This window comes from Papaver somniferum, chromosome 7 (genome assembly GCF_003573695.1).
Source record: "Papaver somniferum cultivar HN1 chromosome 7, ASM357369v1, whole genome shotgun sequence".
NCBI lineage: Eukaryota > Viridiplantae > Streptophyta > Magnoliopsida > Ranunculales > Papaveraceae > Papaver > Papaver somniferum.
In genome coordinates this window covers 244,676,774-244,689,406 of record NC_039364.1, presented here as the reverse complement: position 1 = coordinate 244,689,406, position 12,633 = coordinate 244,676,774, and the positions used below count along the sequence as shown (strand labels likewise).

Genomic DNA, 12,633 nt, shown 5'->3' with positions numbered 1-12,633 from the left:
TGGGAGTATAACTTGAAGAAAGCTGAAGAACTTGGCTTCAATCTGAAGTGGCTTCGTCAAAAGATTGATGCTATAAGGAAAGCGGTGGAAGGTGACACTTCTTTCACCACCAGTGATGTCGTGTTGAAGAAGATGGATGAAGAAAAGCAGAAATCTTATTTTGCTGACTTTCTTTAGTTTTCTTTCCATGATATCTTGAACCTTGGACTTCTGAGAGATGTGAGGTTTTATTCTTGTATTGATTTCTTGATCGGTTTTGGATTGTGAAATCGATCGTCTTGACAAGTGGACCGTCAGTCCCCAGTATTTTGTTAAGTCTCTCCCTTTCGTTTTCCCTTCTTCTGGTGAGATCTAGATAGAGGACCCAGGTAGAAAAATTGATGTAAAAACCTAGGTGGTCGAAGTTGAAGGTACCTTGATGAAGGATTTAGCGGAAGGACCTGATGGACACCGATCGACTGTGGAAGTTATGAATCCCGTCTAAAAATTGTTGTTTCCATATTGTACGCTCATGAAGATGTAGGAACCTCATACGACGTTGGAATCTGACGATTGACCCCAACTTTCGAAGCTAAGAGACGGAGGAATCATATGCAACCAGAATGCTTAAGTTTGGAGATGTCTAGGGCAATCAATAAAGTATGCACTTTCATAACTTGTAATCCCGTGCAAATTTTCAGATTTCATAGACCTGACAGTAAATGCCGTATCTTTCAGCTCGTATGTCCGATTGATGCGCCCTTTTGGTATGTTGTAGAAGAGACATAGACGAACATCTTGTGTTGAGGAAGCATTGTCCCATTCCTCACCCATTAGTACGTTTTTGCAAACCCATGGCCTGGAGTGTGTTGTATCTCATTTATAGAGGTGATGAGAACATCTTGTAGAAGACTTTGGATTATGCCCACCAGTCGTGCCAGCTTTGGGAAGACTTTCATGTGAGCATGTTATCAGGTCTGCACATCTTGATATGAATCATTGGTCTTAGAGAAGTCCGCTTCATGTGTAACACTTCAGAGAATGATTAGTTGATGAAGCCCTGAGGATGTTGCTCCTGAGACCGTTGTTGGTGCTGAAACCATGAATGATTACGCTCCAGAGATCCTTGTCGATGCTGAGATCATGGATGGTGTTCCTCTAGAGATTATTGTTGATGCTGATACCATGGTTGAAGTTGCTCCAAAGACCGAAAAGGCTAGAACCATGATTATAGATATAAACTTTGCTCCTTCATCCAGTGAGCCTTTTACATTCATGAACTAGTTGATGAGTTGAGCGTCCGTAAGATGAAGGTGTACTGAGAGTTCAACCTGAATGCTCTGAAAGCATAACTTTACCACGATCTGGCTTTGTCAGTGAGTCAACATTGTTGCGGTAGATAGCATCAGCAGTTTTCATACTGGATGTGATTGGTGAAGAGAAAAGTTCCTCAATCATGCAGGGGCTTGTGATGTAGAGAAAACCCGTTGATGAAGTTTCACGGAATCACCTCAGGTTGCCCAGTATATATTGAAGGAGTTAGTGCCATCCATGTATGAATGATGTTGCATATGCTTCAGAAGTCTTATCATGGGATAATGAAGACTTATTGTTTAGTTACACTTTGATCGTGCTGGTGTTGAATCAATGTGTCATCATCGAGATTTGTGCTGAAGCTGTACTCTTTGATTGGGAGTACAATTTGATAGCTTTTTTAGATGCTTGAGTGTTGAAGCGTATATTCCTTAAGCATCGAATATCTTAGGGGTTTGATCGTCTCGGCCCTGGAGTATCTTTGTTGATTCAGCATCCCTTTCGTTGCAGTAGTGGGATTCGACACTTGTGCAGACATTAGAGCTTTCTGATTTTGTGGAACACATGGACTAGCAGGAGAAACGCCCAAAGTGTTCTTTGCCATGTTTGGACGTCAGTAATGAATATTTCAGTGCTTGATTCGGAGAAACGTCAGATTCAACCACTTGGTAAAATACTAATGCGGTGAAGCTACCATTCATAACGTCTTGTAGAGTTGCTAGCATAATTAAGTCCCCATGCTAGGATAGCATGTGGGTAAATAAATGACATAGACATGGAATGAGACTTGCCTGAGCGCGGAACCTCTTGATGAATGTCTATGCATATTTTGCAGGTTCTTGCTTCAACCTCGTCGAAATTCCTCAAAGTACTCTGATGATGGAATGTCCGTCAAATCTTCTGGATCAGAACTTTCTTCGTTGGAGAGATGTGTAACCAAAGGCGCTTTGTAAGTACCCATCTTTTCAGCGTGGATCCACGCTCGTCTGAAGGACATGTCATATCCTGGATCTTCCTGATTATGTGAAACTTGGTTTCTGTCCAGGTTGAACTTATGTTCACTTTGAGAATGATGTAGCCATAAGTATTTCTGAGCGCTCCTTCAGGGTCTCTGATTGAGATGGAGCATGAGTATCTTTTGTCGAGCGATGCATGTGGATCCGATGGTTTTCGGTGGAATGTTGTTGATGGCGGTGTAAGCATCGATCAACGTTCTTCCAAATTCGTTTCTTATGAGATTAACTGTGGTAAGCAGTCCCCAGTCGTACATCTCTTGGTCCGTGGCTGGAGGCTCAAGAAGTATTTTCGGAATGGACTTCTTGACACGATGTGGTTCAGTACTGTGAGCATGTCTCCTTTGTGCCTTCGACAGATAACGCAATTCACGTTCGACCAAGGATTGAACTGCCGTTTTGATAGGTTGTTCAGAGAGTGTAAAGGTTCTGACTGGGAGAGGATTCTTGTGTACTCCTTCAGTCCCCAGTTGAAGATATTATGGATCAACCTTCTCTTTGAAAATGTGCTTTAAAACTCCGCAGTCGCTTGTGGGATGATTGACGAACCTGTGGAAGTCACCTCTTCAATGGAAAAAGGAAAGTCAGGTGCTTCTTGATCAGGAACTCTTGTGCGTTGGTCAGAGGCTTGTGCATCTTGATTATCCTTCCTTTGTGCTTTTGAAGGAGCTAAGGTATGCTTGCGCGGCGGTTTGGCTTTCCGTTTGCTCCCTTCTGCAACAGTGTTTGTGGAAGGCTGGAGGTTTTACTGATTCTTGATCAGACGTCTGCTACCTCGAGTGTCTCGCGGTTCTTCAGCCTTTGTAGCTTTTGTTCTTTCCAGTAAAGCGGGCGCAGTAGTTGCCGATCTCTTGGCTGCTTCATGGAGTTCTGAGAAGGTCTGGAACCTGAGATTCTCCAATAAGGCTCTGTAGACTGGAATCATTCCGTCGATGCATAAGTCCACAAGTTGCTGCTCTGTGACATTCGGATCATGGCAATCCAACGCTTGAACTCTGAACTTTTTCACGTAATCGTTAGGATGTTTGTTGTTCTTTTGAAACATCCTTCCGAGATCAGAGAGGGTAACTTGCTCTGAAACGAAGAAATACTTCCTATAGAAAGCATTAACCATTTCTCCCCAACTGTTGATAGTTCCTGGTGCGATGTTGTTGTACCAGGTGTATGCTCTGCCTTTCAAGGATTTTGAAAATTCTTTGAGGCGAACAACATGGTTATGCTCATGTTCACCCAAAGCTTCCAGGAACCGAGAAACATGTTCCCGAGCATTGCCGGTTCCGTCGTACAAAGTAAAGGTTGGAGAGATATAACCTTTTGGAAGAGGAATCTTTTGCGTAGCAGCAGGGTATGGAGGCTGGTGACGATGGACATGTGGGGTCTTGTCTTTTCCACGGTTCTCCAGAAGGCGTTACAAATCTTCCCGAGTGATGAAGTTTGATGACTCCTTCGCTGATGGACCGTCTGCAGCTTTGCGGGCTTCATCATCATCCACTGTATGAATCGGGATTACCTCAGGATCAGCGTCTGAGGATTTTTCCTTCTCTTTTCCTTTTCCTTGGGTCTTCCCTGACATTGTATTAGTGAGAGCCTTCAGTTGATTAAATAGCTCCTTCTGTGTAGCCATATCGGTTTGATTCTTTGCAAGAGTCTCTTGCACTTTGATGAGATCAGCAATGGTAGGTGGTGGATTTCCTCTGACTTCCTCAGGGTGTCGGCCGAACAAAAGATGACCCTCCGTGTTGACGTGAGGAGGAGTAACATCACCACCGTCAGTGTTAGAGGCCGGAATCGTTTCCGGGATATCCTCGTTGTGTTGTTGTTGCTAGTGCTAGCCGTTTGCGTTGGAACCTGTGACTAACCCAGACCTAAGACCGCCATCTTGTGAAATTGTGAGATTGCAACCGAGAGAGAATGATCTCCCACTGTGGTCGCCAATCTGTAGATGGGGAAAAACGATTTGCTGGTTTTTAAGGAATTGAGGAGACGACCGTACGGAGGAGACTCCTCGAACCGAGCGAAATGTTAAACCTCACACAGATGCACCGCTGCAAAGGGGGTGCTTTAGATTCGAGAGATCAATCTGTAGTACTCCGGCCTAAATCAAGACAATGACCGTTCCAGAGTAAATTCGGTCACAAGAGGGATGGGTTGATCTGTAGGAGGGAAGCTGGGAAATGTGTGGAATCAATGGTAATCAAAGATTGTGGGTGTGTGAATTCTGAATATGATAAGCTCTGAATGATTGAAATTGCTCAATTGAGAGTAGTTGCTCAATTGATGAGTTGATGATCTCGTGTTGTCGATGAGACGTGAGATTGATGATACTGTTGATGATGATTCAATCATGATTCAGAGACTTATTTATATTGCTGGAATTTTAGACACCATGATCCCATGAAGTGTGACAGTTGATGGAATCAAGGAGTGGGGAAGTGGAGATCGTGTTTGAAACCAGTTGCTCAACGTGTGGAGACTTGGTCGATTTTCCACCCACTACCTCGTGAATTCCTTCAACTGATTGCACGACTTGCTCACATTCCATCGTGTGTTTGAACACACGTGCCGTACCGCCAGACCAAAACCCTAAGTGATATCCCCCAAGTGACACGATTGACGTCTCGTGGTATGTTAGTCAATTGATGACTTCGTGGTTTGATGGGACGATGAGTCCATGTAGTTGCTGAGTTGAACATGATGTTCTGAAACTCATGAATTGAACATGTCATGAGACAGAGGTATAGTTCTTACGATGAAGTGAGCAAGTATTGCTCATTCGATGGATCGTTGAATATTGATTGTTGAACCAATATTCCTTGGTTTGAGCAAATATTTATCATCTGAGCAAGTGTTGCTCATGTGATGAATTGTTGAATATTTGATCGTCTGAGCATGTGTTGCTCATCTGATGGATTATTGGCAGCGTACCAAAAATATTAATTAGAATACTGGTCGTTGAACCGAGCATAATTAATAAAATTAATGACCATGAGGTCGTCGTAAAAATTAAGGTTGGAATCTGGAATGATGATCCTTGGATTCAGAAACCCTAATTTGATCAATTGATGATCAATTCATGGTTCGTCAGAAGTTTAACCATGGACGAAGGAGGGAGCGACTACATGGGACCGTGGATCAACCATGTAGTGTCCATATGCTCACGTGAGCAAATACGAAGAACTCCTGAAGAGTTGACGATTTGTTGGTGGAAGAATGATTAAATGCTGGCTTAATCATTTATTCAAAAATGCTCGTCTGAGCCTTAGGTGAGAAAACCTAATTAATTATGACGAGGCGAGGGACCGACCATGGAGTCATGAAACCGGCCCTGGGTTGTCACGTGACCGCCTGACGATCACTTCATGAAAATCCAAAGTGTTTGGAAGAGTTTTGGACCTAATACGAGCAATTGTGCAAATTAGGTCAAAACTGTGAAAATTGATGGGACCGGCTTCCGTGAGCCAAAGAGCCAATCTTGGTCGGTCAAGATAGCGTGCTCGTGTCCCCAAGGCGTCCGCGTCTCAGTCCTGAGAATTTTGATATTTTCTGGCGTGCAATTGAGCATCCATTCGAGAAAATATGCCAAAATTAGGGTTTCGACGAAACTGAGGAAAACACCATGAGATGATGAAAAATAATTATAAAATAAGGAATGAGGAGGCGTGGGACCGCCGTGGTCAAGGCATGGTCGGCCGGTCGTGACCACGGTCCCGTGGTGCCTTTTCCTTAATTTTATAATATTTTGATGATTTTATGAAAAATTCATGAATTTTGAGAAATTTGATGAATTTAGGGAGTTTCCATGAATTGAAGGAGTTTTCATGAGTTCAGGAAGCAAAAATATTAAAATAATAAAAACAGGGGTGTGGGACCGGAGGCATGGCCGGGCTAGGGCCGGTCCCACGAGTTTTCATAATTTTTTAATATTTTTAGGTATTTTTGATGATTTGAGGGAATTTTTCCTAATTTGAGAGAAATACCATAAAATCAAGGAATTTGATGAATTCAAGGAAAAATAAAAATAAAAATAATAAAGCAAAGGGCGTGTGGGACCGGCTAGGGCATGGCCGGCCGGCTAGGCCCGGTCCCACAAGTTTTCATAATTTTATTTTATTATTATGATGATTTGTGCAAAAATACCATGAAATCAAGGAGTTTTTTCATGAAATTAGAGAAATAATAATAATATAATAAATAATGAACCGTGGGTGGGGCCGGTGGGACCAAGGCATGGCCGGTTGGCCAATGGTCACGCCCCACACTTTTCCTTAATTTTATATTATTTTTTACGAATTTATGAAAATACCATGAAACCGAGGAGTTTCCTCGAAACAAAGGAGATTTGATAAAATGAGAGAATTTTCATCAAATCATGGAAAATAATAAAAATGCATTAAAAATATAAAACTGGTGTGGGATTGACCACGACACGGTCGGTCGGTCATGTGTCCGTGCTCCCAGCACCCTGGTCAATATTTTTAATTATTTATTATTTTCTTCCCTATTTTGCATAGGTTCATCGTTTCGTTGTATTTTTGAAATACTCGTTCGTGCGGTGACTGTTAGTGTATCGTCGTCGTTGAATACACCTTCATCATTTGAATCGAGGCTTACTTAGAGGTAGCTCAGACGCCCGGTTGTTGATTATTTATTACTAATTGTGGAATTCGGTGGAGAATAATTCACAAAACTGAGTAATAAGATGTTTATTATTAATTCGTAAGATCAGCTGAGAATTCGACTACGAATTCAGAATAATAAAGTGAGCATTACCATTCCATGGGATCGTAGATTCGACTATAGGATCGGAGTAATTAAGATTTATCTATTACCATTTATGAGACCAGTTGTGGATTCGATCATGAAATCGGAGTAATGAGATAATATAGTTATTGTTATTCTATGAGATCAAGCCGTGGATTTGATCATAGAATCAGAACAATTGTTTATTGCCATTCCTTAGGACCAGTCGTGGATCCGACCATGGAATAGGAGCAATTGTTATTGGTATTCTACGGGACCAGATGTGGATTCGACCATGGAATAGGAGCAATAATAGATTATTCTGGGAATTCAGTAATGATTGTCACGGCAGAATTAATCTTTATTAGGAATAATTAACTTTGTGGCTCTATACTAGCAGAGCAAGCTGTCTAGGAGCATTAATTATCCCGATATGAGCTTGTCGGTAAGTCATATCCTTTATATAGTCAGGGTAAACTCGTTGTTTGTTCCTGAAGACGTTATCGCTCTATACTAGCAGAGCAAGCTGTCTAGAAGCCGTCCATCTCGTGATACTATATAGAAATAATCACTGAAATTGTTCAGTATTCATGAGATATGTAGTTGTCCAGTCGTGAGACTACATATCTACATGTACTCCGAGAGAAAGTACTCTCCGTTGAAAATTCGATGAGAGACTCGTATCTCAATACTCACGTCTGATTGCTGGATCAGAGCTTCGTATAATTATGAGTTTACGATTTTAGCCCTTATCGAAAATCCACCATCTACAACTAATCATCTTATGATTCCTATAAATAGGAATACTAATGTAAATGTAAAGTATCTCAGAAGTTCTGATGATCAATCTATTTCACCCTACGGGGTTTCTGTCAGTGGATGTAGGCGTTAGTGCCGAACCACTTTAATCATTGTCTTCTTTGATTTCCTTTTCGTCTAATCGATGATCCGACTCAATGATACCCATAATTTATTATGGTATCAGAGCGGTAAGATCCGCTCAAATAGCTTCCGCAAAATTAGATCTTCATTTTATTATTTTGTTTTAAGTTTGATGTTCATGGTGCTCGCTTCTTTCTCTACTACCCAGATTTCTTTAAGGTTAGTATCTTAAATCACAAAGTTCAAAAAAAAAAAATTGTTTCCTTGTTATCAAAATTGGGTATCAAACTTTGGAAAGGATTTATGTCTTTCTATTTTCCAAATATGATTTGGACGTTCGGATCTTCCATTTCCATGGAGTATCAAAATTGAGTTTACTCATGTAAATCAATTTTATCATTGTCTCAAATTTTTTCAGCATCTTTATCAGTTTTCATCGAAGATGCTCTTCAACAGTTCTCTCTGTTCTCAAACAATCAACAGTGCAGCGTTGTGTATTATTCCGTGGATGATCAAATATCTCCATGTGCTCAACCACAAATTTTGCATACCAGTACTCATTATATGAGTTGTCAAACAAATTTGATTCAATCTGTTATTTCTTTAAATCAAACTCATTCTTTTTTAGTATTACATGTCATCATCATCATCGATGTTTATATTCTTGATATCTCACTGTCAAACCAATATCATGTTATATCGGGAATTGATTTTATTTCCAAAATTATTTGCTTGTTCCAAATATAATTTTGAGTATAGCAATCAATGTTTCTTCTTCGAGATGTTTTTTTTTTGCTTCGTGAGTAAGTATGTCGTCATTTGTTTGTAACTTTGACGAAAGATATTTTCCTTCCCAAATGATCATTATCTTTTCCGATAATATTTCCAAAGTAAATTCAATTCCGAAAATATCTCCATTTTCGAAATTCTTGCCAAGCTCTGGTAATCAATTCATTTATTTTGGAAAATTTTGCCTATTTTCCATCTTTATCTTAAATATCCATCTTTTATTTCCGAATATCATTATGAGAATATAATATCTTTTCATATCTCGATCTTGTAACATCATTTTTGTTACAATGTTCTCTCTTCTTTTTATGTTTTTGGAAAACATAAGTTTCGTACTATGAAACTCATCGATACCATCTCTTGGGCTTCTTTACAAGCCAGCGCGTTGAACTATCAGAGATTGGTATAGTTATTTTTTTTTTGCTTTTTCTGTTTAGCAAATTCGCGGTCGCAATTACTTTTCTATCCATTCATGGTGTTCCACCATCGATCAGAAGTGGTTCGCGATTATATCCACTGCAATAATCATTCTTAATTTGTCAATGAAATGAAAGATTGTGTTCTCGTTGACAAATCATTCTTTATCTAACCGATTAAGGTATAATACTCTTTGGGGTTTTTTCAGATATCCTCACAGGTTATATTAAACCATGTGTATGCCTCTCAATATCTCATCACATCTGTATGCCTCTCAATATCTCATCACCTCATCTGTTAACGTTAATTTTTTATGATTTTATGTTTCCATATATTCATACCTTATTAAGTTTTAACAGAAACATTAGTATGAAAGACTTATTCGCATAACTGCGTCATATCCTTTGTCTTCAAGAAGGTTCATTCATGTATGGTTCTTTATTGTTTTGATGCGGTTATCTCCATCATCATACATATATATGTTTTGCTGATAGAAAATTCTGAATTCTCCTGCCATCTTCTTACATCATATATTTTATTTATCTCTGAAAATGATGATTTTTTTCCATCTCATTTCCAAATAGTAGTTTTCATAATTGGAAATTTTCTTAGACATCCATCTTCTTTTCAAAGTTGTTGGTTTGTCTATCATGTCTTGTCTTGGTTAGTAATCAACAAACCAAGTATTCTTCTAAACCTTCTTCAAAGCCAAATATCCAATCAAGTCCATTTGCAACTACAAGACCCCATATATCTCAACAGTTCTGTTAAGATCATTTTGCTGCTTGTTGCTGTATTTCACTATTGTTCGTGATCGAAGATTAAGTGACCTTGGTGCTGAAGTCCATGTTACAAGATTTTACTTGGAGTTAAAGTGACATGATTATACATTTTTACTCAAGATTTTCAAGTTTGACACTTCAAAAATTTCCGTGTCCAACTTGAGGGGGTGTTGGAATATCTCGTCCTATACAAGAGTCGAAGTGGTCGTGAAGACTGTGAACGTGCGACTTGTGTTCACGTGGAGTTAAGATAAAGTCAGAGGAAGCCCGAGTCATTATAGTCTAGCTAGTTAATCAGTTTGTATAGCTAGAATACCTAGTCAAGATAAGTTTGTTACTATCTTCTAGGGTTTAGGGTTTACTAATCATCTTATGATTCCTATAAATAGGAATACTAATGTAAATGTAAAGTATTTCAGAAGTTCTGATGATCAATCTATTTCACCCTACGGGGTTTCTGTCAGTGGATGTAGGCGTTAGTGCCGAACCACTTTAATCATTATCTTCTTTGATTTCTTTTCCGTCTAACCGATGATCAGACTCAATGATACCCATAATTTATTAAAAATGTCCGAGCCTAGTTGTTTACGAGTGGTGGTGCTGTGAAGTTTTGTCCACGTACTTAAGGAACTGGGACGTGTGTCCATTTGATGACCACTTTTGCATCTGTGGTTTATGACAAGAATCCTTCTTTCCCGGAGAAGAGAAATTCTCATTTCTCAAGCTGGTGGCGTTTTGTTGGAAGGAAAATGGGACCCGAGAAGCTGCTATGACCACCATTTTCAATGGTGCTAAGATGTGGTGCGAGATCGAGAATGAAAACTAGAACAAGGTAATTCTTGGCATCTTCCTTTGTATCTGCAGACGGAGCTCGAGTTCTTCTTTCAATTTCAACCAGCAACATCAATACTTGGAGGTGCTGTTGGATTCAAGGGGGTCACAGAAATGCTAGAAGAGAAGAAGGAGAATGGTCAGTTGTCGGCCGGAGTTAACAATTGAATTTGGGGGTTTGGCATGGACTCGTCTCTGGGCAGTGGTGTTGTTCTTCGATGCATACAGTGGGTGATGTTCGAATTCAGTTAAGAAGAGCTTTTGAATCCAGGTGAAGAAACATGGATGGCCAGAAAGTTGGTGCTGTGGCCGTGTTTATATGGCCTGAAAATGGATTGTTTTGCAGTCGGAGTTGAACTGAAATGCAGGTAATATCTGGAGTTGTTTGGCTCGGATCTTGTGTTGGCTGTACTGAAAGACAAGAAGAAAATGAAAGTATGGTTGAGAAGTAGCAGCAACGATAGTGGATCTATGGGGTTATCTGGTGCTGTAATTTGTTTCCCAGGCAATGGATACCGAACAGAGAATGGAAGGTGCTTAGGGTGCCGGTAAATTAGCTGTGAAGAAATGTGCTGTTGGCGCCTTGCTGGTGATTATTTGGTGAAGCTTCGAATCAGCCGAGTACAGATGGTGCTATGGCCTGAGGTTGAGAACGATGGAACTGAAGCTGCTGAAGTTAGTGGTCATGGTATTTGCAGGAGGTTAGGATGGCAACGATGGATGGAGCTGTGATGTTCGGAATGGCAGCAGCTCTCTGCAATCAGTTGAAGGAAATGTAAATGGCAGGAGGAATTGAGAGTATCGGTTGTGAATTAATTGGTGAATTAGTTGAGGAGTATGCATTGCTGGTGGATGAAGATTTCTTGGAGGTGTTGTTGAATTCAAGGTCGATGAAGATGGTGTTTGTTGAGATTATTAGTCCCACATTGTCTGGGCAGTTTAAGATCCTGCGACTTATAACTCTATGGACCACTCCACTCATTGCCAATTGGTTTTGAGTGGATGCTCGTATTCTAATATGGTATCGGAGCAGGCTAAGATCCTATGGTTTAGTCTCATATTATCTGGGCAATCTAAGATCCTACGGTTTATAATTTTATGGGCCACTCCACTCATTGCCAATTGGTTTTGAGTTGGATGCCCATATTCTAACAGTGTTGGCTGAAATATAGGGAAATCGGTGCAAGGCAAGGCCATGGCTGTGAACACAGTGAGTTGAATCTGTTGTGGGTCTTGGTTCGAATGAAGTGGAGTGATGCGCCAGAATCTGGAAGTTGGGTATGGTGTATTGGACTGGGCCTTCGGCAGAAACTCGCTAGGTTTGGATTGGATTCCTTTGCAGCAGCCATAAAGAATAACAGAGAAGAATAAAAGGGGGAGGCGGATACAGTCATACAGAGAGGAGTTTGGCGGCTGCAGTGGGGATTAGCTCTGTTAGTGACAGTCGGAGCGAGACGGAGTGCTGGCCATTGGAGAGATGATACAGGGGAGGGACGACGCCGTTGTGTTGCGATGCCAACTCCTATGATCACTAATTTTCTTATTTTACTTATGCTTAGTTTCCTAGTTTAGTTAGACTTCTTTTAATAGTTAAACACGTTAAGATAATTACTTGTTAGTCGAGATTGCTGAGTTATACATACTCTTCCCTGAGTCTGTAATAAGCATTCAATTAATACAACTCAAGTTCTTTATTTGTTCTTCACTGCAGAGGTGGCTAATCCCCATAAAAAAGGATTCTATCTTAGGGTTCTTAGTTCTTTTTTTAGTATTTTGCTTGTTTAAACTCGGGTGAAGATTATCTTCACATCACTTCTTCCTTCTGTGCATATAATCTTCACGTCAATTTGGTTTTGAACCCTAACACCTGGTTCAAAGCAGGGTTG

General features: G+C 40.3%; 1 pseudogene; it reads left to right on the top strand.

Annotated features, from left to right (window-relative positions):
- Window positions 1–12,633, top strand: part of LOC113296289 — a 91,104-nt pseudogene that overhangs the window by 35,891 nt on the left and 42,580 nt on the right.